The following is a 24,809-nucleotide window of genomic DNA, read 5'->3' as shown; positions in this document are numbered from 1 at the left end:
AAAACACTGTGTATTATTCAGCCATTATTTCAATAAAGGATAAACACCATGTTAACAGTATATAAAACAGATTTAATGCACAGCAGAAGAATTTACTGCTGCAGTATATTTCATATAAAAGGTAGCTAAAACAAGATACTAAACTGAAAACCTTATGAAAACATTTCTGCATAAGCTTGGGTGTGGGAATTTGTGGTGAATTGGCTAGCATTCTGGCTTTCAAGCTCTTCAGTCTGATTTCACATGTTGTTGAAACCAAATGGCTTCTATTCCTTAGCAATCTGGTTATTAGTTTGGGATATTTTTAATCACAGGACAGTCTTTTAGAGTGGATGTCCACTTCTTGATTACTGTGCAGTTTCTTACTTTGTTTCCGATGATGGTTTTTCTCCTATTACCTGAATCCTGGTACCAATTGCTGTGAGCTTGAAGTACAGGGCTAACAAGTCCATACATTCCACTTTAAGAACCTCAATCAAAGCATTCTTTTGAGCAATAAGGGAGACATATGGGCAGCCTTACTCTCCCCAAGGAACCTATCAGCCTGATCACATCCTATTGGCACTCTGCTTCAGATAGCTGAGAACCCCAGGAGATTAGGCTCCTAAATTTGCTACAAGACTTGTCCAAAAGAGGATTGTTTGTGAAGTTGACCACACACAGCTTTCCAACACATTGACATTACTATATGGGTATGGGATCTGTTATACAGACACTGCTTATGCAACAGGATGTCAAGATAATCCAGTGGAAAAATGTAAATACATGCTGCTTTTTCAGTAATAATATCACACATAGATGGTGAGCTAGAGTTTCCTCCTACAGTGATTGTGAAGAGTAATGATAAACACTTCAATAAGGAATGGAATGCCAAAGACATTTTGGGACAGACAGGGATATATTTTAAATGTATTGTAGTAGTAGATTTTAGTCATGGTGCACAAATATACTGGAAAAGACCTTATATAGAAAACTCCCAGTGCTTCAATTAATAGATAACGAACCTGTGCATTCAATGCCACAATTGCAATTTTAGGGGTCTCAGTTGTCCTAGGCTACATTCACTGGAAGGGAAATGGAGCTTGAGCATTATTCAAAATCGAAATCCATTGATCACTTTGGCAAAAACTATTTTGATGCTGCTTATTGCTATCATAGTCTGCACGGTATACAGAGAAACCATACAAGTCATAGTAATCTAACCATTTGTATTTGGACAAGCAGCAAAGGGAGATACAATTTAGGTTGTTTCTATCTGGTAATAACATTTCAAATGGATTTCCTAACATTGTAATCTGGATTTTTTGTACTTTTAACTTTGTTCAACATAATAAAAATGAAAAGGTAAGATGTATTTTATGTTAAGAGAAATTGAAATGTTCATCCAATCTGTGTACGCAATAGTATAACACCATAAAGAAGCAGATGAAAACAAATTATTCCAATAAGAAGATGCAGCCCTATTGGCAAACACTGGTATTGCAGTCCTAAAAGAATACTCAAATTGCAATTTCTACAGTTGGTTCCATGGTGTAATGGTTAGCACTTTGGACTTTGAATCCAGCGATCTGAGTTCAAATCTCAGTGGAACCTTGCTTTTGTTTTTTCTTAAAGATGTCATATGAAAGGTGAACACAATTCAATATATGTAACTCTAGCTAGCAGAGACAAAATAAAACAAATACAAGAGGCACAAAACAGTATTGTCTGAATAATCAGCTAAATTATTCATGCGGTAAGATATGAAATAAAACAAAACAGAGAGTCTACATACAATACCATACATGTGTACTGAGATGGTTGGTACGGTGCAAAGTAGTTAGCACTGCTGCCTCACATGGATCCAATTGAAACCCAGACCATAATCCACTATTGTGGAGTTTGTAATTCCTTATTGTGCAAGGATAGCTTCTCCCCAAGTGCCCCTGCCCAAATCCAGTCCAAAAAACATACCAATATGCTAATTGGCAAGTGATAAAATTGAGCCCAGTATGCATGTGTATTAGAGAATTTAGACTTGACACCTCACTGGGACAGGGATTAATGAGAATAGATAAATTGTTATTCGTAAAACACTGTGTATTATTCAGCCATTATTTCAATAAAGGATAAACACCATGTTAACAGTATATAAAACAGATTTAATGCACAGCAGAAGAATTTACTGCTGCAGTATATTTCATATAAAAGGTAGCTAAAACAAGATACTAAACTGAAAACCTTATGAAAACATTTCTGCATAAGCTTGGGTGTGGGAATTTGTGGTGAATTGGCTAGCATTCTGGCTTTCAAGCTCTTCAGTCTGATTTCACATGTTGTTGAAACCAAATGGCTTCTATTCCTTAGCAATCTGGTTATTAGTTTGGGATATTTTTAATCACAGGACAGTCTTTTAGAGTGGATGTCCACTTCTTGATTACTGTGCAGTTTCTTACTTTGTTTCCGATGATGGTTTTTCTCCTATTACCTGAATCCTGGTACCAATTGCTGTGAGCTTGAAGTACAGGGCTAACAAGTCCATACATTCCACTTTAAGAACCTCAATCAAAGCATTCTTTTGAGCAATAAGGGAGACTTATGGGCAGCCTTACTCTCCCCAAGGAACCTATCAGCCTGATCACATCCTATTGGCACTCTGCTTCAGATAGCTGAGAACCCCAGGAGATTAGGCTCCTAAATTTGCTACAAGTCTTGTCCAAAAGAGGATTGTTTGTGAAGTTGACCACACACAGCTTTCCAACACATTGACATTACTATATGAGTATGGGATCTGTTATACAGACACTGCTTATGCAACAGGATGTCAAAATAATCCAGTGGAAAAATGTAAATACATGCTGCTTTTTCAGTAATAATATCACACATAGATGGTGAGCTAGAGTTTCCTCCTACAGTGATTGTGAAGAGTAATGATAAACACTTCAATAAGGAATGGAATGCCAAAGACATTTTGGGACAGACAGGGATATATTTTAAATGTATTGTAGTAGTAGATTTTAGTCATGGTGCACAAATATACTGGAAAAGACCTTATATAGAAAACTCCCAGTGCTTCAATTAATAGATAACGAACCTGTGCATTCAATGCCACAATTGCAATTTTAGGGGTCTCAGTTGTCCTAGGCTACATTCACTGGAAGGGAAATGGAGCTTGAGTATTATTCAAAATCGAAATCCATTGATCACTTTGGCAAAAACTATTTTGATGCTGCTTATTGCTATCATAGTCTGCACGGTATACAGAGAAACCATACAAGTCATAGTAATCTAACCATTTGTATTTGGACAAGCAGCAAAGGGAGATACAATTTAGGTTGTTTCTATCTGGTAATAACATTTCAAATGGATTTCCTAACATTGTAATCTGGATTTTTTGTACTTTTAACTTTGTTCAACATAATAAAAATGAAAAGGTAAGATGTATTTTATGTTAAGAGAAATTAAAATGTTCATCTAATCTGTGTACGCAATAGTATAACACCATAAAGAAGCAGATGAAAACAAATTATTCCAATAAGAAGATGCAGCCCTATTGGCAAACACTGGTATTGCAGTCCTAAAAGAATACTCAAATTGCAGTTTCTACAGTTGGTTCCATGGTGTAATGGTTAGCACTTTGGACTTTGAATCCAGCGATCTGAGTTCAAATCTCAGTGGAACCTTGCTTTTGTTTTTTCTTAAAGATGTCATATGAAAGGTGAACACAATTCAATATATGTAACTCTAGCTAGCAGAGACAAAATAAAACAAATTCAAGAGGCATAAAACAGTATTGTCTGAATAATCAGCTAAATTATTCATGCGGTAAGATATGAAATAAAACAAAACAGAGAGTCTACATGCAATACCATACATGTGTACTGAGATGGTTGGTACGGTGCAAAGTAGTTAGCACTGCTGCCTCACATGGATCCAATTGAAACCCAGACCATAATCCACTATTGTGGAGTTTGAAATTCCTTATTGTGCAAGGATAGCTTCTCCTTAAGTGCCCCTGCCCAAATCCAGTCCAAAAAACATACCAATATGCTAATTGGCAAGTGATAAAATTGAGCCCAGTATGCATGTGTATTAGAGAATTTAGACTTGACACCTCACTGGGACAGGGATTAATGAGAATAGATAAATTGTTATTCGTAAAACACTGTATATTATTCAGCCATTATTTCAATAAAGGATAAACACCATGTTAACAGTATATATAATCTAACCATTTGTATTTGGACAAGCAGCAAAGGGAGATACAATTTAGGTCTTTTCTATCTGGTAATAACATTTCAAATGGATTTCCTAACATTGTAATCTGGATTTTTTGTACTTTTAACTTTGTTCAACATAATAAAAATGAAAAGGTAAGATGTATTTTATGTTAAGAGAAATTGAAATGTTCATCCAATCTGTGTACGCAATAGTATTACACCATAATGAAGCAGGTGGAAATAAATTATTCCAATAAGAAGATGCAGCCCTATTGGCAAACACTGGTAATACAGTCCTAAAGGAATATTTAAATTGCAATGTACAGTTGGTTCCATGGTGTAATGGTTAGCACTTTGGACTTTGAATCCAGCGATCTGAGTTCAAATCTCAGTGGAACCTTGCTTTTGTTTTTTCTTAAAGATGTCATATGAAAGGTGAACACAATTCAATATATGTAACTCTAGCTAGCAGAGACAAAATAAAACAAATTCAAGAGGCATAAAACAGTATTGTCTGAATAATCAGCTAAATTATTCATGCGGTAAGATATGAAATAAAACAAAACAGAGAGTCTACATGCAATAACATACATGTGTACTGAGATGGTTGGTACGGTGCAAAGTAGTTAGCACTGCTGCCTCACATGGATCCAATTGAAACCCAGACCATAATCCACTATTGTGGAGTTTGAAATTCCTTATTGTGCAAGGATAGCTTCTCCTTAAGTGCCCCTGCCCAAATCCAGTCCAAAAAACATACCAATATGCTAATTGGCAAGTGATAAAATTGAGCCCAGAATGCATGTGTATTAGAGAATTTAGACTTGACACCTCACTGGGACAGGGATTAATGAGAATAGATAAATTGTTATCCGTAAAACACTGTATATTATTCAGCCATTATTTCAATAAAGGATAAACACCATGTTAACAGTATATAAAACAGATTTAATGCACAGCAGAAGAATTTACTGCTGCAGTATATTTCATATAAAAGGTAGCTAAAACAAGATACTAAACTGAAAACCTTATGAAAACATTTCTGCATAAGCTTGGGTGTGGGAATTTGTGGTGAATTGGCTAGCATTCTGGCTTTCAAGCTCTTCAGTCTGATTTCACATGTTGTTGAAACCAAATGGCTTCTATTCCTTAGCAATCTGGTTATTAGTTTGGGATATTTTTAATTACAGGACAGTCTTTTAGAGTGGATGTCCACTTCTTGATTACTGTGCAGTTTCTTACTTTGTTTCCGATGATGGTTTTTCTCCTATTACCTGAATCCTGGTACCAATTGCTGTGAGCTTGAAGTACAGGGCTAACAAGTCCATACATTCCACTTTAAGAACCTCAATCAAAGCATTCTTTTGAGCAATAAGGGAGACTTATGGGCAGCCTTACTCTCCCCAAGGAACCTATCAGCCTGATCACATCCTATTGGCACTCTGCTTCAGATAGCTGAGAACCCCAGGAGATTAGGCTCCTAAATTTGCTACAAGACTTGTCCAAAAGAGGATTGTTTGTGAAGTTGACCACACACAGCTTTCCAACACATTGACATTACTATATGGGTATGGGATCTGTTATACAGACACTGCTTATGCAACAGGATGTCAAAATAATCCAGTGGAAAAATGTAAATACATGCTGCTTTTTCAGTAATAATATCACACATAGATGGTGAGCTAGAGTTTCCTCCTACAGTGATTGTGAAGAGTAATGATAAACACTTCAATAAGGAATGGAATGCCAAAGACATTTTGGGACAGACAGGGATATATTTTAAATGTATTGTAGTAGTAGATTTTAGTCATGGTGCACAAATATACTGGAAAAGACCTTATATAGAAAACTCCCAGTGCTTCAATTAATAGATAACGAACCTGTGCATTCAATGCCACAATTGCAATTTTAGGGGTCTCAGTTGTCCTAGGCTACATTCACTGGAAGGGAAATGGAGCTTGAGCATTATTCAAAATCGAAATCCATTGATCACTTTGGCAAAAACTATTTTGATGCTGCTTATTGCTATCATAGTCTGCACGGTATACAGAGAAACCATACAAGTCATAGTAATCTAACCATTTGTTTTTGGACAAGCAGCAAAGGGAGATACAATTTAGGTTGTTTCTATCTGGTAATAACATTTCAAATGGATTTCCTAACATTGTAATCTGGATTTTTTATACTTTTAACTTTGTTCAACATAATAAAAATGAAAATGTAAGATGTATTTTATGTTAAGAGAAATTGAAATGTTCATCCAATCTGTGTACGCAATAGTATAACACCATAAAGAAGCAGATGAAAACAAATTATTCCAATAAGAAGATGCAGCCCTATTGGCAAACACTGGTATTGCAGTCCTAAAAGAATACTCAAATTGCAATTTCTACAGTTGGTTCCATGGTGTAATGGTTAGCACTTTGGACTTTGAATCCAGCGATCTGAGTTCAAATCTCAGTGGAACCTTGCTTTTGTTTTTTCTTAAAGATGTCATATGAAATGTGAACACAATTCAATATATGTAACTCTAGCTAGCAGAGACAAAATAAAACAAATTCAAGAGGCATAAAACAGTATTGTCTGAATAATCAGCTAAATTATTCATGCGGTAAGATATGAAATAAAACAAAACAGAGAGTCTACATGCAATACCATACATGTGTACTGAGAGGGTTGGTACGGTGCAAAGTAGTTAGCACTGCTGCCTCACATGGATCCAATTGAAACACAGACCATAATCCACTATTGTGGAGTTTGAAATTCCTTATTGTGCAAGGATAGCTTCTCCTTAAGTGCCCCTGCCCAAATCCAGTCCAAAAAACATACCAATATGCTAATTGGCAAGTGATAAAATTGAGCCCAGAATGCATGTGTATTAGAGAATTTAGACTTGACACCTCACTGGGACAGGGATTAATGAGAATAGATAAATTGTTATTCGTAAAACACTGTATATTATTCAGCCATTATTTCAATAAAGGATAAACACCATGTTAACAGTATATATAATCTAACCATTTGTATTTGGACAAGCAGCAAAGGGAGATACAAATTGCAATTGTGGCATTGAATGCACAGGTTCGTTATCTATTAATTGAAGCACTGGGAGTTTTCTATATAAGGTCTTTTCCAGTATATTTGTGCACCATGACTAAAATCTACTACTACAATACATTTAAAATATATCCCTGTCTGTCCCAAAATGTCTTTGGCATTCCATTCCTTATTGAAGTGTTTATCATTACTCTTCACAATCACTGTAGGAGGAAACTCTAGCTCACCATCTATGTGTGATATTATTACTGAAAAAGCAGCATGTATTTACATTTTTCCACTGGATTATTTTGACATCCTGTTGCATAAGCAGTGTCTGTATAACAGATCCCATACCCATATAGTAATGTCAATGTGTTGGAAAGCTGTGTGTGGTCAACTTCACAAATAATCCTCTTTTGGACAAGTCTTGTAGCAAATTTAGGAGCCTAATCTCCTGGGGTTCTCAGCAAACACTGGTATTGCAGTCCTAAAAGAATACTCAAATTGCAATTTCTACAGTTGGTTCCATGGTGTAATGGTTAGCACTTTGGACTTTGAATCCAGCGATCTGAGTTCAAATCTCAGTGGAACCTTGCTTTTGTTTTTTCTTAAAGATGTCATATGAAAGGTGAACACAATTCAATATATGTAACTCTAGCTAGCAGAGACAAAATAAAACAAATACAAGAGGCACAAAACAGTATTGTCTGAATAATCAGCTAAATTATTCATGCAGTAAGATATGAAATAAAACAAAACAGAGAGTCTACATGCAATACCATACATGTGTACTGAGATGGTTGGTACGGTGCAAAGTAGTTAGCACTGCTGCCTCACATGGATCCAATTGAAACCCAGACCATAATCCACTATTGTGGAGTTTGTAATTCCTTATTGTGCAAGGATAGCTTCTCCCCAAGTGCCCCTGCCCAAATCCAGTCCAAAAAACATACCAATATGCTAATTGGCAAGTGATAAAATTGAGCCCAGTATGCATGTGTATTAGAGAATTTAGACTTGACACCTCACTGGGACAGGGATTAATGAGAATAGATAAATTGTTATTCGTAAAACACTGTATATTATTCAGCCATTATTTCAATAAAGGATAAACACCATGTTAACAGTATATATAATCTAACCATTTGTATTTGGACAAGCAGCAAAGGGAGATACAATTTAGGTCTTTTCTATCTGGTAATAACATTTCAAATGGATTTCCTAACATTGTAATCTGGATTTTTTGTACTTTTAACTTTGTTCAACATAATAAAAATGAAAAGGTAAGATGTATTTTATGTTAAGAGAAATTGAAATGTTCATCCAATCTGTGTACGCAATAGTATTACACCATAATGAAGCAGGTGGAAATAAATTATTCCAATAAGAAGATGCAGCCCTATTGGCAAACACTGGTAATACAGTCCTAAAGGAATATTTAAATTGCAATGTACAGTTGGTTCCATGGTGTAATGGTTAGCACTTTGGACTTTGAATCCAGCGATCTGAGTTCAAATCTCATTGGAACCTTGCTTTTGTTTTTTCTTAAAGATGTCATATGAAAGGTGAACACAATTCAATATATGTAACTCTAGCTAGCAGAGACAAAATAAAACAAATTCAAGAGGCATAAAACAGTATTGTCTGAATAATCAGCTAAATTATTCATGCGGTAAGATATGAAATAAAACAAAACAGAGAGTCTACATGCAATACCATACATGTGTACTGAGATGGTTGGTACGGTGCAAAGTAGTTAGCACTGCTGCCTCACATGGATCCAATTGAAACCCAGACCATAATCCACTATTGTGGAGTTTGAAATTCCTTATTGTGCAAGGATAGCTTCTCCTTAAGTGCCCCTGCCCAAATTCAGTCCAAAAAACATACCAATATGCTAATTGGCAAGTGATAAAATTGAGCCCAGAATGCATGTGTATTAGAGAATTTAGACTTGACACCTCACTGGGACAGGGATTAATGAGAATAGATAAATTGTTATTCGTAAAACACTGTATATTATTCAGCCATTATTTCAATAAAGGATAAACACCATGTTAACAGTATATAAAACAGATTTAATGCACAGCAGAAGAATTTACTGCTGCAGTATATTTCATATAAAAGGTAGCTAAAACAAGATACTAAACTGAAAACCTTATGAAAACATTTCTGCATAAGCTTGGGTGTGGGAATTTGTGGTGAATTGGCTAGCATTCTGGCTTTCAAGCTCTTCAGTCTGATTTCACATGTTGTTGAAACCAAATGGCTTCTATTCCTTAGCAATCTGGTTATTAGTTTGGGATATTTTTAATCACAGGACAGTCTTTTAGAGTGGATGTCCACTTCTTGATTACTGTGCAGTTTCTTACTTTGTTTCCGATGATGGTTTTTCTCCTATTACCTGAATCCTGGTACCAATTGCTGTGAGCTTGAAGTACAGGGCTAACAAGTCCATACATTCCACTTTAAGAACCTCAATCAAAGCATTCTTTTGAGCAATAAGGGAGACTTATGGGCAGCCTTACTCTCCCCAAGGAACCTATCAGCCTGATCACATCCTATTGGCACTCTGCTTCAGATAGCTGAGAACCCCAGGAGATTAGGCTCCTAAATTTGCTACAAGACTTGTCCAAAAGAGGATTGTTTGTGAAGTTGACCACACACAGCTTTCCAACACATTGACATTACTATATGGGTATGGGATCTGTTATACAGACACTGCTTATGCAACAGGATGTCAAAATAATCCAGTGGAAAAATGTAAATACATGCTGCTTTTTCAGTAATAATATCACACATAGATGGTGAGCTAGAGTTTCCTCCTACAGTGATTGTGAAGAGTAATGATAAACACTTCAATAAGGAATGGAATGCCAAAGACATTTTGGGACAGACAGGGATATATTTTAAATGTATTGTAGTAGTAGATTTTAGTCATGGTGCACAAATATACTGGAAAAGACCTTATATAGAAAACTCCCAGTGCTTCAATTAATAGATAACGAACCTGTGCATTCAATGCCACAATTGCAATTTTAGGGGTCTCAGTTGTCCTAGGCTACATTCACTGGAAGGGAAATGGAGCTTGAGCATTATTCAAAATCGAAATCCATTGATCACTTTGGCAAAAACTATTTTGATGCTGCTTATTGCTATCATAGTCTGCACGGTATACAGAGAAACCATACAAGTCATAGTAATCTAACCATTTGTATTTGGACAAGCAGCAAAGGGAGATACAATTTAGGTTGTTTCTATCTGGTAATAACATTTCATATGGATTTCCTAACATTGTAATCTGGATTTTTTGTACTTTTAACTTTGTTCAACATAATAAAAATGAAAAGGTAAGATGTATTTTATGTTAAGAGAAATTAAAATGTTCATCCAATCTGTGTACGCAATAGTATAACACCATAAAGAAGCAGATGAAAACAAATTATTCCAATAAGAAGATGCAGCCCTATTGGCAAACACTGGTATTGCAGTCCTAAAAGAATACTCAAATTGCAATTTCTACAGTTGGTTCCATGGTGTAATGGTTAGCACTTTGGACTTTGAATCCAGCGATCTGAGTTCAAATCTCAGTGGAACCTTGCTTTTGTTTTTTCTTAAAGATGTCATATGAAATGTGAACACAATTCAATATATGTAACTCTAGCTAGCAGAGACAAAATAAAACAAATTCAAGAGGCATAAAACAGTATTGTCTGAATAATCAGCTAAATTATTCATGCGGTAAGATATGAAATAAAACAAAACAGAGAGTCTACATGCAATACCATACATGTGTACTGAGATGGTTGGTACGGTGCAAAGTAGTTAGCACTGCTGCCTCACATGGATCCAATTGAAACCCAGACCATAATCCACTATTGTGGAGTTTGAAATTCCTTATTGTGCAAGGATAGCTTCTCCTTAAGTGCCCCTGCCCAAATCCAGTCCAAAAAACATACCAATATGCTAATTGGCAAGTGATAAAATTGAGCCCAGCATGCATGTGTATTAGAGAATTTAGACTTGACACCTCACTGGGACAGGGATTAATGAGAATAGATAAATTGTTATTCGTAAAACACTGTATATTATTCAGCCATTATTTCAATAAAGGATAAACACCATGTTAACAGTATATAAAACAGATTTAATGCACAGCAGAAGAATTTACTGCTGCAGTATATTTCATATAAAAGGTAGCTAAAACAAGATACTAAACTGAAAACCTTATGAAAACATTTCTGCCTAAGCTTGGGTGTGGGAATTTGTGGTGAATTGGCTAGCATTCTGGCTTTCAAGCTCTTCAGTCTGATTTCACATGTTGTTGAAACCAAATGGCTTCTATTCCTTAGCAATCTGGTTATTAGTTTGGGATATTTTTAATCACAGGACAGTCTTTTAGAGTGGATGTCCACTTCTTGATTACTGTGCAGTTTCTTACTTTGTTTCCGATGATGGTTTTTCTCCTATTACCTGAATCCTGGTACCAATTGCTGTGAGCTTGAAGTACAGGGCTAACAAGTCCATACATTCCACTTTAAGAACCTCAATCAAAGCATTCTTTTGAGCAATAAGGGAGACTTATGGGCAGCTTTACTCTCCCCAAGGAACCTATCAGCCTGATCACATCCTATTGGCACTCTGCTTCAGATAGCTGAGAACCCCAGGAGATTAGGCTCCTAAATTTGCTACAAGACTTGTCCAAAAGAGGATTGTTTGTGAAGTTGACCACACACAGCTTTCCAACACATTGACATTACTATATGGGTATGGGATCTGTTATACAGACACTGCTTATGCAACAGGATGTCAAGATAATCCAGTGGAAAAATGTAAATACATGCTGCTTTTTCAGTAATAATATCACACATAGATGGTGAGCTAGAGTTTCCTCCTACAGTGATTGTGAAGAGTAATGATAAACACTTCAATAAGGAATGGAATGCCAAAGACATTTTGGGACAGACAGGGATATATTTTAAATGTATTGTAGTAGTAGATTTTAGTCATGGTGCACAAATATACTGGAAAAGACCTTATATAGAAAACTCCCAGTGCTTCAATTAATAGATAACGAACCTGTGCATTCAATGCCACAATTGCAATTTTAGGGGTCTCAGTTGTCCTAGGCTACATTCACTGGAAGGGAAATGGAGCTTGAGCATTATTCAAAATCGAAATCCATTGATCACTTTGGCAAAAACTATTTTGATGCTGCTTATTGCTATCATAGTCTGCACGGTATACAGAGAAACCATACAAGTCATAGTAATCTAACCATTTGTTTTTGGACAAGCAGCAAAGGGAGATACAATTTAGGTTGTTTCTATCTGGTAATAACATTTCAAATGGATTTCCTAACATTGTAATCTGGATTTTTTGTACTTTTAACTTTGTTCAACATAATAAAAATGAAAAGGTAAGATGTATTTTATGTTAAGAGAAATTGAAATGTTCATCCAATCTGTGTACGCAATAGTATAACACCATAAAGAAGCAGATGAAAACAAATTATTCCAATAAGAAGATGCAGCCCTATTGGCAAACACTGGTATTGCAGTCCTAAAAGAATACTCAAATTGCAATTTCTACAGTTGGTTCCATGGTGTAATGGTTAGCACTTTGGACTTTGAATCCAGCGATCTGAGTTCAAATCTCAGTGGAACCTTGCTTTTGTTTTTTCTTAAAGATGTCATATGAAATGTGAACACAATTCAATATATGTAACTCTAGCTAGCAGAGACAAAATAAAACAAATTCAAGAGGCATAAAACAGTATTGTCTGAATAATCAGCTAAATTATTCATGCGGTAAGATATGAAATAAAACAAAACAGAGAGTCTACATGCAATACCATACATGTGTACTGAGATGGTTGGTACGGTGCAAAGTAGTTAGCACTGCTGCCTCACATGGATCCAATTGAAACCCAGACCATAATCCACTATTGTGGAGTTTGAAATTCCTTATTGTGCAAGGATAGCTTCTCCTTAAGTGCCCCTGCCCAAATCCAGTCCAAAAAACATACCAATATGCTAATTGGCAAGTGATAAAATTGAGCCCAGCATGCATGTGTATTAGAGAATTTAGACTTGACACCTCACTGGGACAGGGATTAATGAGAATAGATAAATTGTTATTCGTAAAACACTGTATATTATTCAGCCATTATTTCAATAAAGGATAAACACCATGTTAACAGTATATAAAACAGATTTAATGCACAGCAGAAGAATTTACTGCTGCAGTATATTTCATATAAAAGGTAGCTAAAACAAGATACTAAACTGAAAACCTTATGAAAACATTTCTGCCTAAGCTTGGGTGTGGGAATTTGTGGTGAATTGGCTAGCATTCTGGCTTTCAAGCTCTTCAGTCTGATTTCACATGTTGTTGAAACCAAATGGCTTCTATTCCTTAGCAATCTGGTTATTAGTTTGGGATATTTTTAATCACAGGACAGTCTTTTAGAGTGGATGTCCACTTCTTGATTACTGTGCAGTTTCTTACTTTGTTTCCGATGATGGTTTTTCTCCTATTACCTGAATCCTGGTACCAATTGCTGTGAGCTTGAAGTACAGGGCTAACAAGTCCATACATTCCACTTTAAGAACCTCAATCAAAGCATTCTTTTGAGCAATAAGGGAGACTTATGGGCAGCTTTACTCTCCCCAAGGAACCTATCAGCCTGATCACATCCTATTGGCACTCTGCTTCAGATAGCTGAGAACCCCAGGAGATTAGGCTCCTAAATTTGCTACAAGACTTGTCCAAAAGAGGATTGTTTGTGAAGTTGACCACACACAGCTTTCCAACACATTGACATTACTATATGGGTATGGGATCTGTTATACAGACACTGCTTATGCAACAGGATGTCAAGATAATCCAGTGGAAAAATGTAAATACATGCTGCTTTTTCAGTAATAATATCACACATAGATGGTGAGCTAGAGTTTCCTCCTACAGTGATTGTGAAGAGTAATGATAAACACTTCAATAAGGAATGGAATGCCAAAGACATTTTGGGACAGACAGGGATATATTTTAAATGTATTGTAGTAGTAGATTTTAGTCATGGTGCACAAATATACTGGAAAAGACCTTATATAGAAAACTCCCAGTGCTTCAATTAATAGATAACGAACCTGTGCATTCAATGCCACAATTGCAATTTTAGGGGTCTCAGTTGTCCTAGGCTACATTCACTGGAAGGGAAATGGAGCTTGAGCATTATTCAAAATCGAAATCCATTGATCACTTTGGCAAAAACTATTTTGATGCTGCTTATTGCTATCATAGTCTGCACGGTATACAGAGAAACCATACAAGTCATAGTAATCTAACCATTTGTTTTTGGACAAGCAGCAAAGGGAGATACAATTTAGGTTGTTTCTATCTGGTAATAACATTTCAAATGGATTTCCTAACATTGTAATCTGGATTTTTTGTACTTTTAACTTTGTTCAACATAATAAAAATGAAAAGGTAAGATGTATTTTATGTTAAGAGAAATTGAAATGTTCATCCAATCTGTGTACGCAATAGTATAACACCATAAAGAAGCAGATGAAAACAAATTATTCCAATAAGAAGATGCAGCCCTATTGGCAAACACTGGTATTGCAGTCCTAAAAGAATACTCAAATTGCAATTTCTACAGTTGGTTCCATGGTGTAATGGTTAGCACTTTGGACTTTGAATCCAGCGATCTGAGTTCAAATCTCAGTGGAACCTTGCTTTTGTTTTTTCTTAAAGATGTCATATGAAATGTGAACACAATTCAATATATGTAACTCTAGCTAGCAGAGACAAAATAAAACAAATTCAAGAGGCATAAAACAGTATTGTCTGAATAATCAGCTAAATTATTCATGCGGTAAGATATGAAATAAAACAAAACAGAGAGTCTACATGCAATACCATACATGTGTACTGAGATGGTTGGTACGGTGCAAAGTAGTTAGCACTGCTGCCTCACATGGATCCAATTGAAACCCAGACCATAATCCACTATTGTGGAGTTTGAAATTCCTTATTGTGCAAGGATAGCTTCTCCTTAAGTGCCCCTGCCCAAATCCAGTCCAAAAAACATACCAATATGCTAATTGGCAAGTGATAAAATTGAGCCCAGAATGCATGTGTATTAGAGAATTTAGACTTGACACCTCACTGGGACACGGATTAATGAGAATAGATAAATTGTTATTCGTAAAACACTGTATATTATTCAGCCATTATTTCAATAAAGGATAAACACCATGTTAACAGTATATAAAACAGATTTAATGCACAGCAGAAGAATTTACTGCTGCAGTATATTTCATATAAAAGGTAGCTAAAACAAGATACTAAACTGAAAACCTTATGAAAACATTTCTGCATAAGCTTGGGTGTGGGAATTTGTGGTGAATTGGCTAGCATTCTGGCTTTCAAGCTCTTCAGTCTGATTTCACATGTTGTTGAAACCAAATGGCTTCTATTCCTTAGCAATCTGGTTATTAGTTTGGGATATTTTTAATCACAGGACAGTCTTTTAGAGTGGATGTCCACTTCTTGATTACTGTGCAGTTTCTTACTTTGTTTCCGATGATGGTTTTTCTCCTATTACCTGAATCCTGGTACCAATTGCTGTGAGCTTGAAGTACAGGGCTAACAAGTCCATACATTCCACTTTAAGAACCTCAATCAAAGCATTCTTTTGAGCAATAAGGGAGACTTATGGGCAGCCTTACTCTCCCCAAGGAACCTATCAGCCTGATCACATCCTATTGGCACTCTGCTTCAGATAGCTGAGAACCCCAGGAGATTAGGCTCCTAAATTTGCTACAAGACTTGTCCAAAAGAGGATTGTTTGTGAAGTTGACCACACACAGCTTTCCAACACATTGACATTACTATATGGGTATGGGATCTGTTATACAGACACTGCTTATGCAACAGGATGTCAAGTTAATCCAGTGGAAAAATGTAAATACATGCTGCTTTTTCAGTAATAATATCACACATAGATGGTGAGCTAGAGTTTCCTCCTACAGTGATTGTGAAGAGTAATGATAAACACTTCAATAAGGAATGGAATGCCAAAGACATTTTGGGACAGACAGGGATATATTTTAAATGTATTGTAGTAGTAGATTTTAGTCATGGTGCACAAATATACTGGAAAAGACCTTATATAGAAAACTCCCAGTGCTTCAATTAATAGATAACGAACCTGTGCATTCAATGCCACAATTGCAATTTTAGGGGTCTCAGTTGTCCTAGGCTACATTCACTGGAAGGGAAATGGAGCTTGAGCATTATTCAAAATCGAAATCCATTGATCACTTTGGCAAAAACTATTTTGATGCTGCTTATTGCTATCATAGTCTGCACGGTATACAGAGAAACCATACAAGTCATAGTAATCTAACCATTTGTATTTGGACAAGCAGCAAAGGGAGATACAATTTAGGTTGTTTCTATCTGGTAATAACATTTCAAATGGATTTCCTAACATTGTAATCTGGATTTTTTGTACTTTTAACTTTGTTCAACATAATAAAAATGAAAAGGTAAGATGTATTTTATGTTAAGAGAAATTGAAATGTTCATCCAATCTGTGTACGCAATAGTATAACACCATAAAGAAGCAGATGAAAACAAATTATTCCAATAAGAAGATGCAGCCCTATTGGCAAACACTGGTATTGCAGTCCTAAAAGAATACTCAAATTGCAATTTCTACAGTTGGTTCCATGGTGTAATGGTTAGCACTTTGGACTTTGAATCCAGTGATCTGAGTTCAAATCTCAGTGGAACCTTGCTTTTGTTTTTTCTTAAAGATGTCATATGAAATGTGAACACAATTCAATATATGTAACTCTAGCTAGCAGAGACAAAATAAAACAAATTCAAGAGGCATAAAACAGTATTGTCTGAATAATCAGCTAAATTATTCATGCGGTAAGATATGAAATAAAACAAAACAGAGAGTCTACATGCAATACCATACATGTGTACTGAGATGGTTGGTACGGTGCAAAGTAGTTAGCACTGCTGCCTCACATGGATCCAATTGAAACCCAGACCATAATCCACTATTGTGGAGTTTGAAATTCCTTATTGTGCAAGGATAGCTTCTCCTTAAGTGCCCCTGCCCAAATCCAGTCCAAAAAACATACCAATATGCTAATTGGCAAGTGATAAAATTGAGCCCAGCATGCATGTGTATTAGAGAATTTAGACTTGACACCTCACTGGGACAGGGATTAATGAGAATAGATAAATTGTTATTCGTAAAACACTGTATATTATTCAGCCATTATTTCAATAAAGGATAAACACCATGTTAACAGTATATAAAACAGATTTAATGCACAGCAGAAGAATTTACTGCTGCAGTATATTTCATATAAAAGGTAGCTAAAACAAGATACTAAACTGAAAACCTTATGAAAACATTTCTGCCTAAGCTTGGGTGTGGGAATTTGTGGTGAATTGGCTAGCATTCTGGCTTTCAAGCTCTTCAGTCTGATTTCACATGTTGTTGAAACCAAATGGCTTCTATTCCTTAGCAATCTGGTTATTAGTTTGGGATATTTTTAATCACAGGACAGTCTTTTAGAGTGGATGTCCACTTCTTGATTACTGTGCAGTTTCTTACTTTGTTTCCGATGATGGTTTTTCTCCTATTACCTGAATCCTGGTACCAATTGCTGTGAGCTTGAAGTACAGGGCTAACAAGTCCATACATTCCACTTTAAGAACCTCAATCAAAGCATTCTTTTGAGCAATAAGGGAGACTTATGGGCAGCTTTACTCTCCCCAAGGAACCTATCAGCCTGATCACATCCTATTGGCACTCTGCTTCAGATAGCTGAGAACCCCAGGAGATTAGGCTCCTAAATTTGCTACAAGACTTGTCCAAAAGAGGATTGTTTGTGAAGTTGACCACACACAGCTTTCCAACACATTGACATTACTATATGGGTATGGGATCTGTTATACAGACACTGCTTATGCAACAGGATGTCAAGATAATCCAGTGGAAAAATGTAAATACATGCTGCTTTTTCAGTAATAATATCACACATAGATGGTGAGCTAGAGTTTCCTCCTACAGTGATTGTGAAGAGTAATGATAAACACTTCAATAAGGAATGGAATGCCAAAGACATTTTGGGACAGACAGGGATATATTTTAAATGTATTGTAGTAGTAGATTTTAGTCATGGTGCACAAATATACTGGAAAAGACCTTATATAGAAAACTCCCAGTGCTTCAATTAATAGATAACGAACCTGTGCATTCAATGCCACAATTGCAATTTTAGGGGTCTCAGTTGTCCTAGGCTACATTCACTGGAAGGGAAATGGAGCTTGAGCATTATTCAAAATCGAAATCCATTGATCACTTTGGCAAAAACTATTTTGATGCTGCTTATTGCTATCATAGTCTGCACGGTATACAGAGAAACCATACAAGTCATAGTAATCTAACCATTTGTTTTTGGACAAGCAGCAAAGGGAGATACAATTTAGGTTGTTTCTATCTGGTAATAACATTTCAAATGGATTTCCTAACATTGTAATCTGGATTTTTTGTACTTTTAACTTTGTTCAACATAATAAAAATGAAAAGGTAAGATGTATTTTATGTTAAGAGAAATTGAAATGTTCATCCAATCTGTGTACGCAATAGTATAACACCATAAAGAAGCAGATGAAAACAAATTATTCCAATAAGAAGATGCAGCCCTATTGGCAAACACTGGTATTGCAGTCCTAAAAGAATACTCAAATTGCAATTTCTACAGTTGGTTCCATGGTGTAATGGTTAGCACTTTGGACTTTGAATCCAGCGATCTGAGTTCAAATCTCAGTGGAACCTTGCTTTTGTTTTTTCTTAAAGATGTCATATGAAATGTGAACACAATTCAATATATGTAACTCTAGCTAGCAGAGACAAAATAAAACAAATTCAAGAGGCATAAAACAGTATTGTCTGAATAATCAGCTAAATTATTCATGCGGTAAGATATGAAATAAAACAAAACAGAGAGTCTACATGCAATACCATACATGTGTACTGAGATGGTTGGTACGGTGCAAAGTAGTTAGCACTGCTGCCTCACATGGATCCAATTGAAACCCAGACCATAATCCACTATTGTGGAGTTTGAAATTCCTTATTGTGCAAGGATAGCTTCTCCTTAAGTGCCCCTGCCCAAATCCAGTCCAAAAAACATACCAATATGCTAATTGGCAAGTGATAAAATTGAGCCCAGCATGCATGTGTATTAGAGAATTTAGACTTGACACCTCACTGGGACAGGGATTAATGAGAATAGATAAATTGTTATTCGTAAAACACTGTATATTATTCAGCCATTATTTCAATAAAGGATAAACACCATGTTAACAGTATATAAAACAGATTTAATGCACAGCAGAAGAATTTACTGCTGCAGTATATTTCATATAAAAGGTAGCTAAAACAAGATACTAAACTGAAAACCTTATGAAAACATTTCTGCCTAAGCTTGGGTGTGGGAATTTGTGGTGAATTGGCTAGCATTCTGGCTTTCAAGCTCTTCAGTCTGATTTCACATGTTGTTGAAACCAAATGGCTTCTATTCCTTAGCAATCTGGTTATTAGTTTGGGATATTTTTAATCACAGGACAGTCTTTTAGAGTGGATGTCCACTTCTTGATTACTGTGCAGTTTCTTACTTTGTTTCCGATGATGGTTTTTCTCCTATTACCTGAATCCTGGTACCAATTGCTGTGAGCTTGAAGTACAGGGCTAACAAGTCCATACATTCCACTTTAAGAACCTCAATCAAAGCATTCTTTTGAGCAATAAGGGAGACTTATGGGCAGCTTTACTCTCCCCAAGGAACCTATCAGCCTGATCACATCCTATTGGCACTCTGCTTCAGATAGCTGAGAACCCCAGGAGATTAGGCTCCTAAATTTGCTACAAGACTTGTCCAAAAGAGGATTGTTTGTGAAGTTGACCACACACAGCTTTCCAACACATTGACATTACTATATGGGTATGGGATCTGTTATACAGACACTGCTTATGCAACAGGATGTCAAGTTAATCCAGTGGAAAAATGTAAATACATGCTGCTTTTTCAGTAATAATATCACACATAGATGGTGAGCTAGAGTTTCCTCCTACAGTGATTGTGAAGAGTAATGATAAACACTTCAATAAGGAATGGAATGCCAAAGACATTTTGGGACAGACAGGGATATATTTTAAATGTATTGTAGTAGTAGATTTTAGTCATGGTGCACAAATATACTGGAAAAGACCTTATATAGAAAACTCCCAGTGCTTCAATTAATAGATAACGAACCTGTGCATTCAATAGATTGTAAGCTTGCGAGCAGGGCCTTCTCACCTCTTTGTCTGTTTTACCCAGTTTGTTTATTAGTTTATTACGTTTGTCCCCAATTGTAAAGCGCTTCGGAATATGTTGGCGCTATATAAATAACTGATGATGATGATGATGATGATTCAATGCCACAATTGCAATTTTAGGGGTCTCAGTTGTCCTAGGCTACATTCACTGGAAGGGAAATGGAGCTTGAGCATTATTCAAAATCGAAATCCATTGATCACTTTGGCAAAAACTATTTTGATGCTGCTTATTGCTATCATAGTCTGCACGGTATACAGAGAAACCATACAAGTCATAGTAATCTAACCATTTGTATTTGGACAAGCAGCAAAGGGAGATACAATTTAGGTTGTTTCTATCTGGTAATAACATTTCAAATGGATTTCCTAACATTGTAATCTGGATTTTTTGTACTTTTAACTTTGTTCAACATAATAAAAATGAAAAGGTAAGATGTATTTTATGTTAAGAGAAATTGAAATGTTCATCCAATCTGTGTACGCAATAGTATAACACCATAAAGAAGCAGATGAAAACAAATTATTCCAATAAGAAGATGCAGCCCTATTGGCAAACACTGGTATTGCAGTCCTAAAAGAATACTCAAATTGCAATTTCTACAGTTGGTTCCATGGTGTAATGGTTAGCACTTTGGACTTTGAATCCAGCGATCTGAGTTCAAATCTCAGTGGAACCTTGCTTTTGTTTTTTCTTAAAGATGTCATATGAAATGTGAACACAATTCAATATATGTAACTCTAGCTAGCAGAGACAAAATAAAACAAATTCAAGAGGCATAAAACAGTATTGTCTGAATAATCAGCTAAATTATTCATGCGGTAAGATATGAAATAAAACAAAACAGAGAGTCTACATGCAATACCATACATGTGTACTGAGATGGTTGGTACGGTGCAAAGTAGTTAGCACTGCTGCCTCACATGGATCCAATTGAAACCCAGACCATAATCCACTATTGTGGAGTTTGAAATTCCTTATTGTGCAAGGATAGCTTCTCCTTAAGTGCCCCTGCCCAAATCCAGTCCAAAAAACATACCAATATGCTAATTGGCAAGTGATAAAATTGAGCCCAGAATGCATGTGTATTAGAGAATTTAGACTTGACACCTCACTGGGACAGGGATTAATGAGAATAGATAAATTGTTATTCGTAAAACACTGTATATTATTCAGCCATTATTTCAATAAAGGATAAACACCATGTTAACAGTATATAAAACAGATTTAATGCACAGCAGAAGAATTTACTGCTGCAGAAGAATTTACTGCTGCAGTATATTTCATATAAAAGGTAGCTAAAACAAGATACTAAACTGAAAACCTTATGAAAACATTTCTGCCTAAGCTTGGGTGTGGGAATTTGTGGTGAATTGGCTAGCATTCTGGCTTTCAAGCTCTTCAGTCTGATTTCACATGTTGTTGAAACCAAATGGCTTCTATTCCTTAGCAATCTGGTTATTAGTTTGGGATATTTTTAATCACGGGACAGTCTTTTAGAGTGGATGTCCACTTCTTGATTACTGTGCAGTTTCTTACTTTGTTTCCGATGATGGTTTTTCTCCTATTACCTGAATCCTGGTACCAATTGCTGTGAGCTTGAAGTACAGGGCTAACAAGTCCATACATTCCACTTTAAGAACCTCAATCAAAGCATTCTTTTGAGCAATAAGGGAGACTTATGGGCAGCTTTACTCTCCCCAAGGAACCTATCAGCCTGATCACATCCTATTGGCACTCTGCTTCAGATAGCTGAGAACCCCAGGAGATTAGGCTCCTAAATTTGCTACAAGACTTGTCCAAAAGAGGATTGTTTGTGAAGTTGACCACACACAGCTTTCCAACACATTGACATTACTATATGGGTATGGGATCTGTTATACAGACACTGCTTATGCAACAGGATGTCAAGTTAATCCAGTGGAAAAATGTAAATACATGCTGCTTTTTCAGTAATAATATCACACATAGATGGTGAGCTAGAGTTTCCTCCTACAGTGATTGTGAAGAGTAATGATAAACACTTCAATAAGGAATGGAATGCCAAAGACATTTTGGGACAGACAGGGATATATTTTAAATGTATTGTAGTAGTAGATTTTAGTCATGGTGCACAAATATACTGGAAAAGACCTTATATAGAAAACTCCCAGTGCTTCAATTAATAGATAACGAACCTGTGCATTCAATAGATTGTAAGCTTGCGAGCAGGGCCTTCTCACCTCTTTGTCTGTTTTACCCAGTTTGTTTATTAGTTTATTACGTTTGTCCCCAATTGTAAAGCGCTACGGAATATGTTGGCGCTATATAAATAACTGATGATGATGATGATGATGATTCAATGCCACAATTGCAATTTTAGGGGTCTCAGTTGTCCTAGGCTACATTCACTGGAAGGGAAATGGAGCTTGAGCATTATTCAAAATCGAAATCCATTGATCACTTTGGCAAAAACTATTTTGATGCTGCTTATTGCTATCATAGTCTGCACGGTATACAGAGAAACCATACAAGTCATAGTAATCTAACCATTTGTATTTGGACAAGCAGCAAAGGGAGATACAATTTAGGTTGTTTCTATCTGGTAATAACATTTCAAATGGATTTCCTAACATTGTAATCTGGATTTTTTGTACTTTTAACTTTGTTCAACATAATAAAAATGAAAAGGTAAGATGTATTTTATGTTAAGAGAAATTGAAATGTTCATCCAATCTGTGTACGCAATAGTATAACACCATAAAGAAGCAGATGAAAACAAATTATTCCAATAAGAAGATGCAGCCCTATTGGCAAACACTGGTATTGCAGTCCTAAAAGAATACTCAAATTGCAATTTCTACAGTTGGTTCCATGGTGTAATGGTTAGCACTTTGGACTTTGAATCCAGCGATCTGAGTTCAAATCTCAGTGGAACCTTGCTTTTGTTTTTTCTTAAAGATGTCATATGAAATGTGAACACAATTCAATATATGTAACTCTAGCTAGCAGAGACAAAATAAAACAAATTCAAGAGGCATAAAACAGTATTGTCTGAATAATCAGCTAAATTATTCATGCGGTAAGATATGAAATAAAACAAAACAGAGAGTCTACATGCAATACCATACATGTGTACTGAGATGGTTGGTACGGTGCAAAGTAGTTAGCACTGCTGCCTCACATGGATCCAATTGAAACCCAGACCATAATCCACTATTGTGGAGTTTGAAATTCCTTATTGTGCAAGGATAGCTTCTCCTTAAGTGCCCCTGCCCAAATCCAGTCCAAAAAACATACCAATATGCTAATTGGCAAGTGATAAAATTGAGCCCAGAATGCATGTGTATTAGAGAATTTAGACTTGACACCTCACTGGGACAGGGATTAATGAGAATAGATAAATTGTTATTCGTAAAACACTGTATATTATTCAGCCATTATTTCAATAAAGGATAAACACCATGTTAACAGTATATAAAACAGATTTAATGCACAGCAGAAGAATTTACTGCTGCAGTATATTTCATATAAAAGGTAGCTAAAACAAGATACTAAACTGAAAACCTTATGAAAACATTTCTGCCTAAGCTTGGGTGTGGGAATTTGTGGTGAATTGGCTAGCATTCTGGCTTTCAAGCTCTTCAGTCTGATTTCACATGTTGTTGAAACCAAATGGCTTCTATTCCTTAGCAATCTGGTTATTAGTTTGGGATATTTTTAATCACGGGACAGTCTTTTAGAGTGGATGTCCACTTCTTGATTACTGTGCAGTTTCTTACTTTGTTTCCGATGATGGTTTTTCTCCTATTACCTGAATCCTGGTACCAATTGCTGTGAGCTTGAAGTACAGGGCTAACAAGTCCATACATTCCACTTTAAGAACCTCAATCAAAGCATTCTTTTGAGCAATAAGGGAGACTTATGGGCAGCTTTACTCTCCCCAAGGAACCTATCAGCCTGATCACATCCTATTGGCACTCTGCTTCAGATAGCTGAGAACCCCAGGAGATTAGGCTCCTAAATTTGCTACAAGACTTGTCCAAAAGAGGATTGTTTGTGAAGTTGACCACACACAGCTTTCCAACACATTGACATTACTATATGGGTATGGGATCTGTTATACAGACACTGCTTATGCAACAGGATGTCAAGTTAATCCAGTGGAAAAATG

At 36.1% G+C, this 24,809-nt stretch overlaps 13 non-coding genes across 13 annotated transcripts; all 13 read left to right on the top strand.

Annotated features, from left to right (window-relative positions):
• The first annotated feature begins 1,521 nt into the window (after positions 1-1,521).
• TRNAQ-UUG (transfer RNA glutamine (anticodon UUG)) lies at positions 1,522-1,593 on the top strand. The gene has a single exon. It is a non-coding gene; the product is annotated as a tRNA-Gln (tRNA).
• Positions 1,594-3,590: 1,997 nt separating this feature from the next.
• Positions 3,591-3,662, top strand: TRNAQ-UUG (transfer RNA glutamine (anticodon UUG)). Its single transcript has one exon. It is a non-coding gene; the product is annotated as a tRNA-Gln (tRNA).
• An 865-nt stretch (positions 3,663-4,527) lies between these two features.
• TRNAQ-UUG (transfer RNA glutamine (anticodon UUG)) lies at positions 4,528-4,599 on the top strand. The gene has a single exon. It is a non-coding gene; the product is annotated as a tRNA-Gln (tRNA).
• Positions 4,600-6,596: 1,997 nt separating this feature from the next.
• On the top strand, positions 6,597-6,668 carry TRNAQ-UUG (transfer RNA glutamine (anticodon UUG)). The gene has a single exon. It is a non-coding gene; the product is annotated as a tRNA-Gln (tRNA).
• Positions 6,669-7,759: 1,091 nt separating this feature from the next.
• On the top strand, positions 7,760-7,831 carry TRNAQ-UUG (transfer RNA glutamine (anticodon UUG)). The gene has a single exon. It is a non-coding gene; the product is annotated as a tRNA-Gln (tRNA).
• Positions 7,832-8,696: 865 nt separating this feature from the next.
• On the top strand, positions 8,697-8,768 carry TRNAQ-UUG (transfer RNA glutamine (anticodon UUG)). Its single transcript has one exon. It is a non-coding gene; the product is annotated as a tRNA-Gln (tRNA).
• A 1,997-nt stretch (positions 8,769-10,765) lies between these two features.
• On the top strand, positions 10,766-10,837 carry TRNAQ-UUG (transfer RNA glutamine (anticodon UUG)). The gene has a single exon. It is a non-coding gene; the product is annotated as a tRNA-Gln (tRNA).
• A 1,997-nt stretch (positions 10,838-12,834) lies between these two features.
• On the top strand, positions 12,835-12,906 carry TRNAQ-UUG (transfer RNA glutamine (anticodon UUG)). Its single transcript has one exon. It is a non-coding gene; the product is annotated as a tRNA-Gln (tRNA).
• A 1,997-nt stretch (positions 12,907-14,903) lies between these two features.
• On the top strand, positions 14,904-14,975 carry TRNAQ-UUG (transfer RNA glutamine (anticodon UUG)). The gene has a single exon. It is a non-coding gene; the product is annotated as a tRNA-Gln (tRNA).
• A 1,997-nt stretch (positions 14,976-16,972) lies between these two features.
• TRNAQ-UUG (transfer RNA glutamine (anticodon UUG)) lies at positions 16,973-17,044 on the top strand. The gene has a single exon. It is a non-coding gene; the product is annotated as a tRNA-Gln (tRNA).
• Positions 17,045-19,041: 1,997 nt separating this feature from the next.
• Positions 19,042-19,113, top strand: TRNAQ-UUG (transfer RNA glutamine (anticodon UUG)). The gene has a single exon. It is a non-coding gene; the product is annotated as a tRNA-Gln (tRNA).
• Positions 19,114-21,263: 2,150 nt separating this feature from the next.
• Positions 21,264-21,335, top strand: TRNAQ-UUG (transfer RNA glutamine (anticodon UUG)). The gene has a single exon. It is a non-coding gene; the product is annotated as a tRNA-Gln (tRNA).
• A 2,168-nt stretch (positions 21,336-23,503) lies between these two features.
• On the top strand, positions 23,504-23,575 carry TRNAQ-UUG (transfer RNA glutamine (anticodon UUG)). Its single transcript has one exon. It is a non-coding gene; the product is annotated as a tRNA-Gln (tRNA).
• Positions 23,576-24,809: the final 1,234 nt, after the last annotated feature.

Source organism: Mixophyes fleayi, chromosome 10 (genome assembly GCF_038048845.1).
Source record: "Mixophyes fleayi isolate aMixFle1 chromosome 10, aMixFle1.hap1, whole genome shotgun sequence".
NCBI classification, from domain to species: domain Eukaryota; kingdom Metazoa; phylum Chordata; class Amphibia; order Anura; family Limnodynastidae; genus Mixophyes; species Mixophyes fleayi.
The sequence above is the reverse complement of the archived record's forward strand: the minus strand, read 5'-3'. Positions and strand labels throughout refer to the sequence as shown.